Source organism: Balaenoptera physalus, assembly GCF_965194825.1.
Source record: "Balaenoptera physalus genome assembly, chromosome: 18".
NCBI lineage: Eukaryota > Metazoa > Chordata > Mammalia > Artiodactyla > Balaenopteridae > Balaenoptera > Balaenoptera physalus.
The window spans coordinates 58,105,744-58,115,139 of NC_138899.1; the positions used below are offsets into that span (position 1 = coordinate 58,105,744).

Genomic DNA, 9,396 nt, shown 5'->3' on the forward strand with positions numbered 1-9,396 from the left:
GTCAGTTCCTTGTCTCGAAAGATGTTAAAGAAATAAATAAGATTTTTAAAAAATTATCTCATCTATCCCTAGGTGTAATACGTGGTAGGTACTCTGTTGTGATTGTCCTGCTTAAACTATAGAGTTGAGACCACACTGCTTCTGGGGTTGGGACTGGGGTCTCCCCTGAAAAAGAAAGGCTTACAGGTATCAGTTTTTTGTAAAGGAGGTGATTTATCAGGAAAAATTCTCATAGTTCTTTGGCGTAAGACATATAAGAGTGTTTCTGCTTGGAACAGATGTGGGACCACCTGCAAGAGAGAGTTAACATAGGATCCTATCAGGTTTTGTTGCTTAGAGGGGGCAACAATTCTCAGCAGAGAGAACTTGTGAATTGGTGGAGTTATCACCAAGTTTCTTTGGGCTGTGTAAGGAACAAGCTGGCCTGTTTCATCTAGCTCCACTGGTGAATAGCATCTTTTCCACATTGTTAGGTTGGTGGAAAGTGTGAGTCCCCCTTTGGTGGGTGCACTTAAATGGCTGCAGAAGCCTCTGATGTCTGCATGGTGATGGTAGTGATGTGAATGGAAGAGCTCCAAAGGAATGCAAATTCTGAGGGGAAAAAGAGTAAGGCTGCAAGGTCCTCTCACCCCTTCCCACTTGGAAAGTCTCCTGCCAGTGCCAGCTTTGGAAGATTGAGGTTTTATTAAATTGAGGAAGTTGTGGGTAGATGCTCATCAATACCACTTCTTCTCCTTGAGCACTTTGGAAGATTACATTTCCCAGCAGTTAGTTTGAGGCTGGTGTGACCCATGAGATGTGGGCAGAAGTGATACATGCCACTGTTAGACCTGGCCCCTAAAATCTCCTGTGAGGTTCTTAGCTTACACTCTCTGTTTCCTATCCAAGTGCACGTTAGAGCCATTCTATGGTGGCAGCCCAGTTCCCTGAGTATTGCATAGTGGCAAGGTGCCCAGGAAAGTCATTTACCCTACGCTGGACTGAGACATGAATAAGAATTCAATTTCTGCTCTATTGAGTCCCTGAGATTTGAAGGTTAATTTGCTACAACATCATTGCCTAGTTTTTGTACAAAAAGGTTGAAAGAGCACTAATCAATGAAATGTTGCTGATTATCTGGAGAAAGGGGTACAGTGGTATATGGCACGGCTGTGCTTTCTGCCTGTTAATGATCTAGATGAGGACACTGGTAGTTTGCTAATCAAATTGGAAACTGATGGGAGACTGGAAGGGATACCTCTGTACCTGATGGTATCATAGAAATTTTAAAATAAGTTAAAAAAATTAGAATAATGGGCCAAAATAAACTTCTATAGGGCTAAATAGAAACACCTAGACATTTGCTCATGGCCATTTATATATCTTCTTTGGAGAAATGTCTATTCAGATCCTTTCTCATTTTTAAATTGTGTTGTTTGTCTTTTTATTGTTCACTAGTATTGGTTCTTTTTATATTCTGGATACTAGACTCTGGACAGACACATGACTTGCAAATATTCTATCCCATTTTTTGATTTCTCTTTATAATTTCTGTTGTTTTTTTTTTTAGATTGTTAGAAACACATTACAAGCAGATTCCCTTTCCCATATTAAAAAGAAAATATATGACTGGAAATATTCAGAGGTGAAAACTGGGTTAAACCAATTCCCAAGTCTTTATCAAATAAGGTATCAATAAATGAAAAGATATTTTGGAACTTAAAATTAGGGAAACCTATACACAATTTAGAAGGGGGGAAAGAGAAAAAAAACTAACCAAAATACAGTCAGAGTGTTTACATTTTACAGTCTTTAATTAAGCACAAAAACTGTACTATTTAATATATTTCTCCATGAACTTTTTGTGAAATTCAGATTGCAGCGTATCATTCACTAATCTTTTTCTTTCTTCTTCTGATCATCCACACCTTTTGCACAGTCCTTGAAAACAAAGTCATCATCCCACCTTCTTTTTTTTTTTAAAGAAGAGAAAGGTGGGCTTCCCTGGTGGTGCAGTGGTTGAGAATCTGCCTGCCAATGCAGGGGACACAGGTTCGAGCCCTGGTCTCGGAGGATCCCACATGCCGCGGAGCAACTGGGCCCGTGAGCCACAACTACTGAGCCTGCGCGTCTGGAGCCTGTGCTCCGCAACAAGAGAGGCCGCGATAGTGAGAGGCCCGCGCACCGCGATGAAGAGTGGCCCCCGCTTGCCGCAACTGGAGAAAGCCCTCGCACAGAAACGAAGACCCAACACAGCCAAAAATAAAAATAAATAAATAAATAAATAAGCAAATATGGTAAAAAAAAAAAAAAAAAGAGAGAAAGGTAATTTTAAATTTATTTATTTATTTATGGCTGTGTTGGGTCTTCGTTTCTCTGTGAGGGCTTTCTCTAGTTGCGGCGAGCGGGGGCCACTCTTCATCGCGGTGCGTGGGCCTCTCACTATCGCGGCCTCTCTTGTTGCCGAGCACAGGCTCCAGACGCGCAGGCTCAGTAGCTGTGGCTCACGGGCCCAGTTGCTCCGCGGCATGTGGGATCTTCCCAGGCCAGGGCTCGAACCCGTGTCCCCTGCATTGGCAGGCGGATTCTCAACAACTGCACCACCAGGGAAGCCCCATCCCACCTTCTTTTAACTTTGAAGTTGGCCTGAGGCTGGGATGGACCAGTGAGATTAAGGAGAGGATTTCCATTCAGAATGTTTTTCGTATGAATCCTTTTTTCTTCACCTTTTTGTTTTTGTTCTTTCCTGGCCTGCTCTTCAGCTCTTTCTTTGTTAATCTTTTCCAGTTCTGCAAGAGCTACAGTATCATCATCATCATCTTCATCACTCTCTTTATCAAAGTCTTCATCTTCATCTTATCCGTTAGAGGATCAGCTGCATCAAGGTTGGCAGTGGGAATCTGGTCTAATCAAGGCTTCTTTGACACTGAAGAGGAGGTTGTATGTTCTCGGTTGGACAATCTCTTATTTTTTTCTCTCTCTTCCAACTCTCTCCTGAAGTCATGGTTCCTAACCTCTTCAGGGACATCCTGAGTGGTTTGTCTATATTTTATCTGTATGAGAGGATAGGTCTCTACTTGAATATTGCTTTGAGAGTTGGCTCAAATCACTTTCTCCTTTTCCTCTCCTACCTACTGCAGGTTCAAAAGTTGGCCTAGCTGCTGCTGTCATGTTTTATGGGTGGCTGAGGTCCAATGCACCAGTCTCTGGAGGTTATACAGACACCATTATGACTCTATAATTTCTTGATAGTATCTTTTGATGCACAAAAGTTTTTAATTTTGATAAAATCCAATGTATTTTCTTGTTGGTTGCTTGGGCTATAGGTGTCGTATCTAGGAAATTATTGCCTAGTCCAAAGCTATGAAGACTTAACCTAAGTTTTTTTCTTACATTTAGGTCTTTGATCTATTTGGGGTAAATTTATTTTGAGCAAAAATATGGTGCAAGGTAAAGGTCCAACTCCATGCTTTGCATGTGTATATTCAGTTGTCCCAGCACCATTTCTTTTCTTTTCTTTTTTTTTTTAAACAACAGCTCCTGTTTTTTGTTTTTTTGTTTTTTTTTTTTTATTTATGGCTGTGTTGGGTCTTCGTTTCTGTGCGAGGGCTTTCTCTAGTTGCGGCAAGTGGGGGCCACTCTTCATCGCGGTGCACGGGCCTCTCACTATCGTGGCCTCTCTTGTTGCGGAGCACAGGCTCCAGACACGCAGGCTCAGCAATTGTGGCTCACGGGCCTAGTTGCTCCGCGGCATGTGGGATCCTCTGAGACCAGGGCTCGAACCCGTGTCCCCTGCATTGGCAGGCAGATTCTCAACTACTGCGCCACCAGGGAAGCCCCCAAGCACCATTTCTTGAAGACTGTTTTTTTCCCCCTTGAATGGTCATGGCACCCTTGTCAAAAATCAGTTGAGCATAAATGTGTGGATATATTTCTAGACTTTCAATTCTATTCCATTGATTTACACATCTATCTTTATACCACTACTATACTGTTTTGACTTTGTAGTAAGTGTTGAAATTTGGAAGTGTGAGTCCTCCAAGTTTTTCAAGATTTTGGCTATTCTGAGTTCCTTGAATTTCTATATGAACGTTAGGATCAGCTTGTCACTTTCTGCAAAAAAAAAAAAAAAGCCATCTGGATTTGTGATAAGGATGGCATGAATCTGTACATCACTTTGGGGAGCATTGCCACCAGAACAATATTAAATCTTCCAATCTGTTCACATGGGGGTGTCTTTCTGTTTAATTAGGTCTCCTTTAGTTTCTTTCAATGATGTTTTGTAGTTTTCAGTGTACAAACCTTGTACTTCTTTTGCTAAATTTAAACCTTAGTATTTCATTCTTTTTGATACTATTGTAAGTGGAATTATTTTCTCAATTTCGTTTTTAGATTGTTCATTGCTAGTGTATAGAAATACAACTAACTTTTGTTTATTTTTTATCCTACTACTGTGCTGAAATGGTTTATTAGCTCTAAAATATTTTTTTGTGTGTGTGAATTCTTTAGAATTTTCTATATACAAGATTATGAGTTTGGAAGTGTTCTCTCTTCTTCAATTTTTTGGAAGAGATTGAGAAGGTTTGGTGTTAATTCTTCTTTAAATGTTTGGTGGAATTCATCAGTCAAGCCATCTGGTTGTAGGCTCTTCTTTGTTGGGAGGTTTTTTATCCCTTGAGCCACTCTATGTCTTTAGGTTGGTGATTTAATATATTACATTTAAAGTAATTATTGATAGGTAAGGATTTATGATCACCATTTTTGTTAATTGTTTTCAGTATGTGTTCACACACACAAAATATATATATATTTTGTAGTGGTGTGAATTGATTCCTTTCTCTTCATCTTTGGGTGTCTATTAAAGATTTTTTCTATGTCATAAATATGAAGTTTATATAAAATAGCTTGTATTTAAGATGTTATAAGAGCCTATTTTAAGCTTATAACTTCACTTACATACAAAAAAACATAATTTTACTTCTTGCCCCACATTTTGTGTTGTTAATTTACATATTTTAAAATTGTATATCATTTAAATTATTCTAGTTATAGTTATTTTAAATAGTTTCACCTTTTAACTTTTAGAGTAAACAGTGACTTACAAGGCATATCATTTTCAAATTATAGAAAATCACAGATAAAGAAAAAATCATGAAGGAAACCAGAGGGAAAAAATATCTTACCTATAAAGGAACTAAGATAAGAATTACATCTGAATTCTCAGAAACCATGTGAGAAAGAAGTGAGTGGAGTGAAATAAAGTATTGAGAGAAAAAATCCCAACAACCTAGTATTTTGTACACTGGAAATTATTCTTAAAAAGTGAAGAAGCAATAAAGGACTTTCATAGACTATTAAAAATTGAGAGAATTTATTGCCAGTACACTAGTTTAGTCTGTTCTTGCTGCTATTTGTTATTGTTTGTGCATTTGTTTCATGACTTGTCTGAACTAATGTTGTGAAGTCTATATTTTTTTCTATGTGTGGCCACTTAAGTCTCTGCTCAGTTAGCTAAATGGTGCTGGGGAAGTAGGCTATACAGGTAGAAAATAAAACTTGACTTCTAGTCACCCCCCATATAAAAAATAATTCCGTATGGATTATAAATCTATATCTTAAAGATGACATGATAAAGTTACCTTTGGATGAGTTCTACATGATTTTGGAGTATAAAAATATTCTTAGAACAGTAAAGAAAGGTACTGACCTACAAAAATTGATGTTGATTTATTTTCCCACATTCAAGAGTAAAAGAAAATATTATCTCAACAGTTGCAGAAACAACATCCTCTCATGAAAAAAACAAAGCAACAAAACAAAACAAAACAAAAAAACCCCCAGAAAACAAGAAATCCTTTGCTAACTAAGAATAGAAATGAGTAGTTATCATAGATGAGTATCTTTCTTTTTTTTTTTTTTTTTAAATGTTTGTGGGTTGGCACTCCTAGGAGGGCTCCTCGAGGCCATATTTTTTATTTATTTATTTTTGGTTGTGTTGGGTCTTCGTTTCTGTGCGAGGGCTTTCTCTAGTTGTGGCAAGCGGGGACCACTCTTCATCGCAGTGCGCGGGCTTCTCACTATCGTGGCCTCTCTTGTTGTGGAGCACAGGCTCCAGATGCACAGGCTCAGTAGTTGTGGCTCACGGGCCTAGTTGCTCCGCGGCATGTGGGATCTTCCCAGACCAGGGCTCGAACCCGTGTCCCCTGCATTAACAGGCAGATTCTCAACCACTGCACCACCGGGGAAGCCCGATGAATATCTTTCTATGTGTAGGTCTATCTTTTTTTTTTTTCCTGCAGCTACTGATATGATCATACAATTTTACTTTTTTTTTCTGACACAGAACATTTTTAATTTATTTTTTATACAGCAGGTTCTTATTAGTTATCTGTGTTATACATATTAGTGTATGTATGTCAATCCCAATCTCCCAATTCATTCCCACCACCAACCCCACCCCCCCTTCCCCCCGTGGTGTCCATACGTTTGTTCTCTACATCTGTGTCTTTGTTTCTGCCTTGCAAACTGGTTCATCTGTGCCATTTTCCTAGACTCCACATATATGCATTAATATAAGATATTTGTTTTTCTCTTTCTGACTTACTTCACTCTGTGTGACAGTCTCTATGTCCATCCACATCTCTACAAATGACCCAATTCCATTCCTTTTTATGGCTGAGTAATATTTCATTATATATATGGAATATTACTGTCGATGGGCATTTAGGTTGCTTCCATGACCTGGCTATTGTAAATAGTGCTGCGGTGAACATTGGGGTGTATGTGTCTTTTTGAATTATGGTTTTCTCTGGGTATATGCACAGTAATGGGATTGCTGTGTCATATGCTAATTCTATTTTTAGTTTTTTAAGGAACCTCCATACTGTTCTCCGTAGTGGCTACATCAATTTACATTCCCACCAACAGTGCAAGAGGGTTCCCTTTTCTCCACATCCTCTCCAGCATTTGTTATTTGTAGATTTTCTGATGATGCCCATTCTAACCAGTGTGAGGTGATAACCTCATTGTAGTTTTGATTTGCATTTCTCTAATAATTTGTGATGTTGAGCAGCTTTTCATATGCCACTTGGCCATCTGTATGTCTTCTTGCAGAAATGTCTATTTAGGTCTTCTGCCCATTTTTGGATTGGGTTGGTTTTTTTTAATATTGAGCTGCATGAGCTGTTTATATATTTTGGAGATTAATCCTTTATCCATTGATTCATTTGCAAATATTTTCTCCCATTCTGAGGGTTGTCTTTTCATCTTGTTTATAGTTTCCTTTGCTGTGCAAAAGGCTTAAGTTTCATTAGTTCCCATTTGTTTATTTTTGTTTTTGTTTTTGTTTTTATTTGTTTATTTTTGTTTTTATTTCCATTACTCTAGGAGGTGGGTCAAAGAAGATATTGCTGTGATTTATGTCAAAGAGTGTTCTTCCTATGTTTTCCTCCAAGAGTTTTATAGTGTCCAGTCTTACCTTTAGGTCTTTAATCCATTTTGAGTTTATTTTTGTATATGGTGTTAGGGAATGTTCTAATTTCATTCTTTTACATGTAGCTGTCCAGTTTTCCCAGCATCACTTATTGAAGAGACTGTCTTTTCTCCATTTTATATCCTTGCCTCCTTTATCATAGATTAGTTGACCAAGGTGCGTGGGTTTATTTCTGGGTTTTCTATCCTGTTCCATTGATCTATATTTCTGTTTTTGTGCCAGTACCATATTGTCTTGATTACTAGCTTTGTAGTATAGTCTGAAGTCAGGGAGTCTGATTCCTCCAGCTCTGTTCTTTTCCCTCAAGATTGCTTTGGCTATTTGGGATCTTTTGTGTCTCCATACACATTTTAAGATTTTTTGTTCTACTTCTGTAAAAAATGCCATTGGTTAATTTGATAGGGATTGTGTTGAATCTGTAGATTGCTTTGGGTAGTATAGTCATTATCACAATATTGATTCTTCCAATCCAAGAATATGGTATATCTCTCCATCTGTTTGTGTCATCTTTGATTTCTTTCATCAGTGTCTTATAGTTTTCTGAGTACAGGTCTTTTACCTCCTTAGGTAGGTTTATTCCTAGGTATTTTATTCTTTTTGTTACAGTGGTGAATGGTATTGTTTCCTTAATTTCTCTTTCTGATCTTTCATTGTTAGTGTATAGGAATGCAAGAGATTTCTGTGCATTAATTTTGTATCCTGCAACTTTACCAGATTCATTGATTAGCTCTAGTAGTTTCCTGGTGGCATCTTTAGGATTCTCTATGTATAGTATGTCATCTGCAAACAGTGAGAGTTTTACTTCTTCTTTTCCAATTTGTATTCCTTTTATTTCTTTTTCTTCTCTGATTGCTGTGGCTAGGACTTCCAAAACTATGTTGAATAATTGTGAGAGGAGTGGACGTCCTTGTCTTGCTCTTCTAAGAATTTGTCCATTTCTTCCAGGTTGTCCATTTTATTGGCATAGAGTTGCTTGTAGTAGTGTCTTAAAACGCTTTGTATTTCTCCAATGTCCATTGTAACTTCTCCTTTTTCATTTCTAATTTTATTAATTTGAGTCGTCTCCCTCTTTTTCTTGATGAGCCTGGTTAACGGTTTATCAATTTTGTTTGTCTTCTCAAAGAAACAGCTTTTAGTTTTATTGATCTTTGCTATTGTTTTCTTTGTTTCTATTTCATTTATTTCTGCTCTGATCTTTATGATTTCTTTCCTTCTGCTAACTTTGCGTTTTGTTTGTTCTTCTTTCTCTAGTATCTTTAGGTGTAAGGTTAGATTGTTTATTTGAGATTTTTCTTGTTTCTTGAAGTAGGATTATATTTGCTATAAACTTCCCTCTTAGAACTGCTTTTGCTGCATCCCATAGGTTTTGGATTATCGTGTTTTCGTGGTCATTTGTCTCTATGTATTTGTTGATTTCCTCTTTGATTTCTTCAGTGATCTCTTGGTTATTTAGTAATGTATTGTTTAGCCTCCATGTGTTTGTGTGTTTTACATTTTTTTCCCTGTAATTAATTTCTAATCTCATAGCTTTGTGGCGGAAAAGATTCTTGATATGATTTCAATTTTCTTAAATGTACTGAGGCTTGATTTGTGACCCAAGATGTGATCTGTCCTGGAGAATGTTCTGTGTGCACTTGAGAAGTAAGCGTAATCTGCTGTTTTTGGATGGAATGTCCTATAAATATGAATTAAATCTATCTGGTCTATTGTGTCATTTAAAGCTTGTGTTTCCTTATTAATTTTCTTTCTGGATGATCTGTCCATTGGTGTAAGTGAGGTGTTAAAGTCCACTACTATTATTGTGTAACTGTCGATTTCCTCTTTTATAGCTATTAGCATTTGCCTTATGTATTGAGGTCCTCCTATGCTGGGTGCATATATATTTATAATTGCTTTATGTTCTTCTTGGATCGATCCCTTGATCA

At 37.5% G+C, this 9,396-nt stretch overlaps 1 long non-coding RNA gene and 1 pseudogene across 2 annotated transcripts in view; one reads left to right on the forward strand and one right to left on the reverse strand.

Moving 5' to 3' along the window:
- The window catches only part of LOC309647783, a 159,051-nt gene extending 156,748 nt beyond the window's left edge, over nucleotides 1–2,303 (forward strand). Inside the window, exon 2 of the long non-coding RNA XR_014256291.1 lies at nucleotides 1,965–2,303. This is a non-coding gene — a long non-coding RNA (uncharacterized lncRNA). The remainder of the gene's footprint in view (nucleotides 1–1,964) is intronic.
- On the reverse strand, nucleotides 1,534–8,783 carry LOC309647766 (spliceosome-associated protein CWC15 homolog; annotated as a pseudogene). Its single transcript, XR_014268666.1, has 2 exons — nucleotides 2,603–8,783; nucleotides 1,534–1,945 (listed from the first exon to the last, which is right to left on the reverse strand). The product of XR_014268666.1 is annotated as a spliceosome-associated protein CWC15 homolog (transcript).
- Between the last annotated feature and the right edge of the window lie 613 nt (nucleotides 8,784–9,396).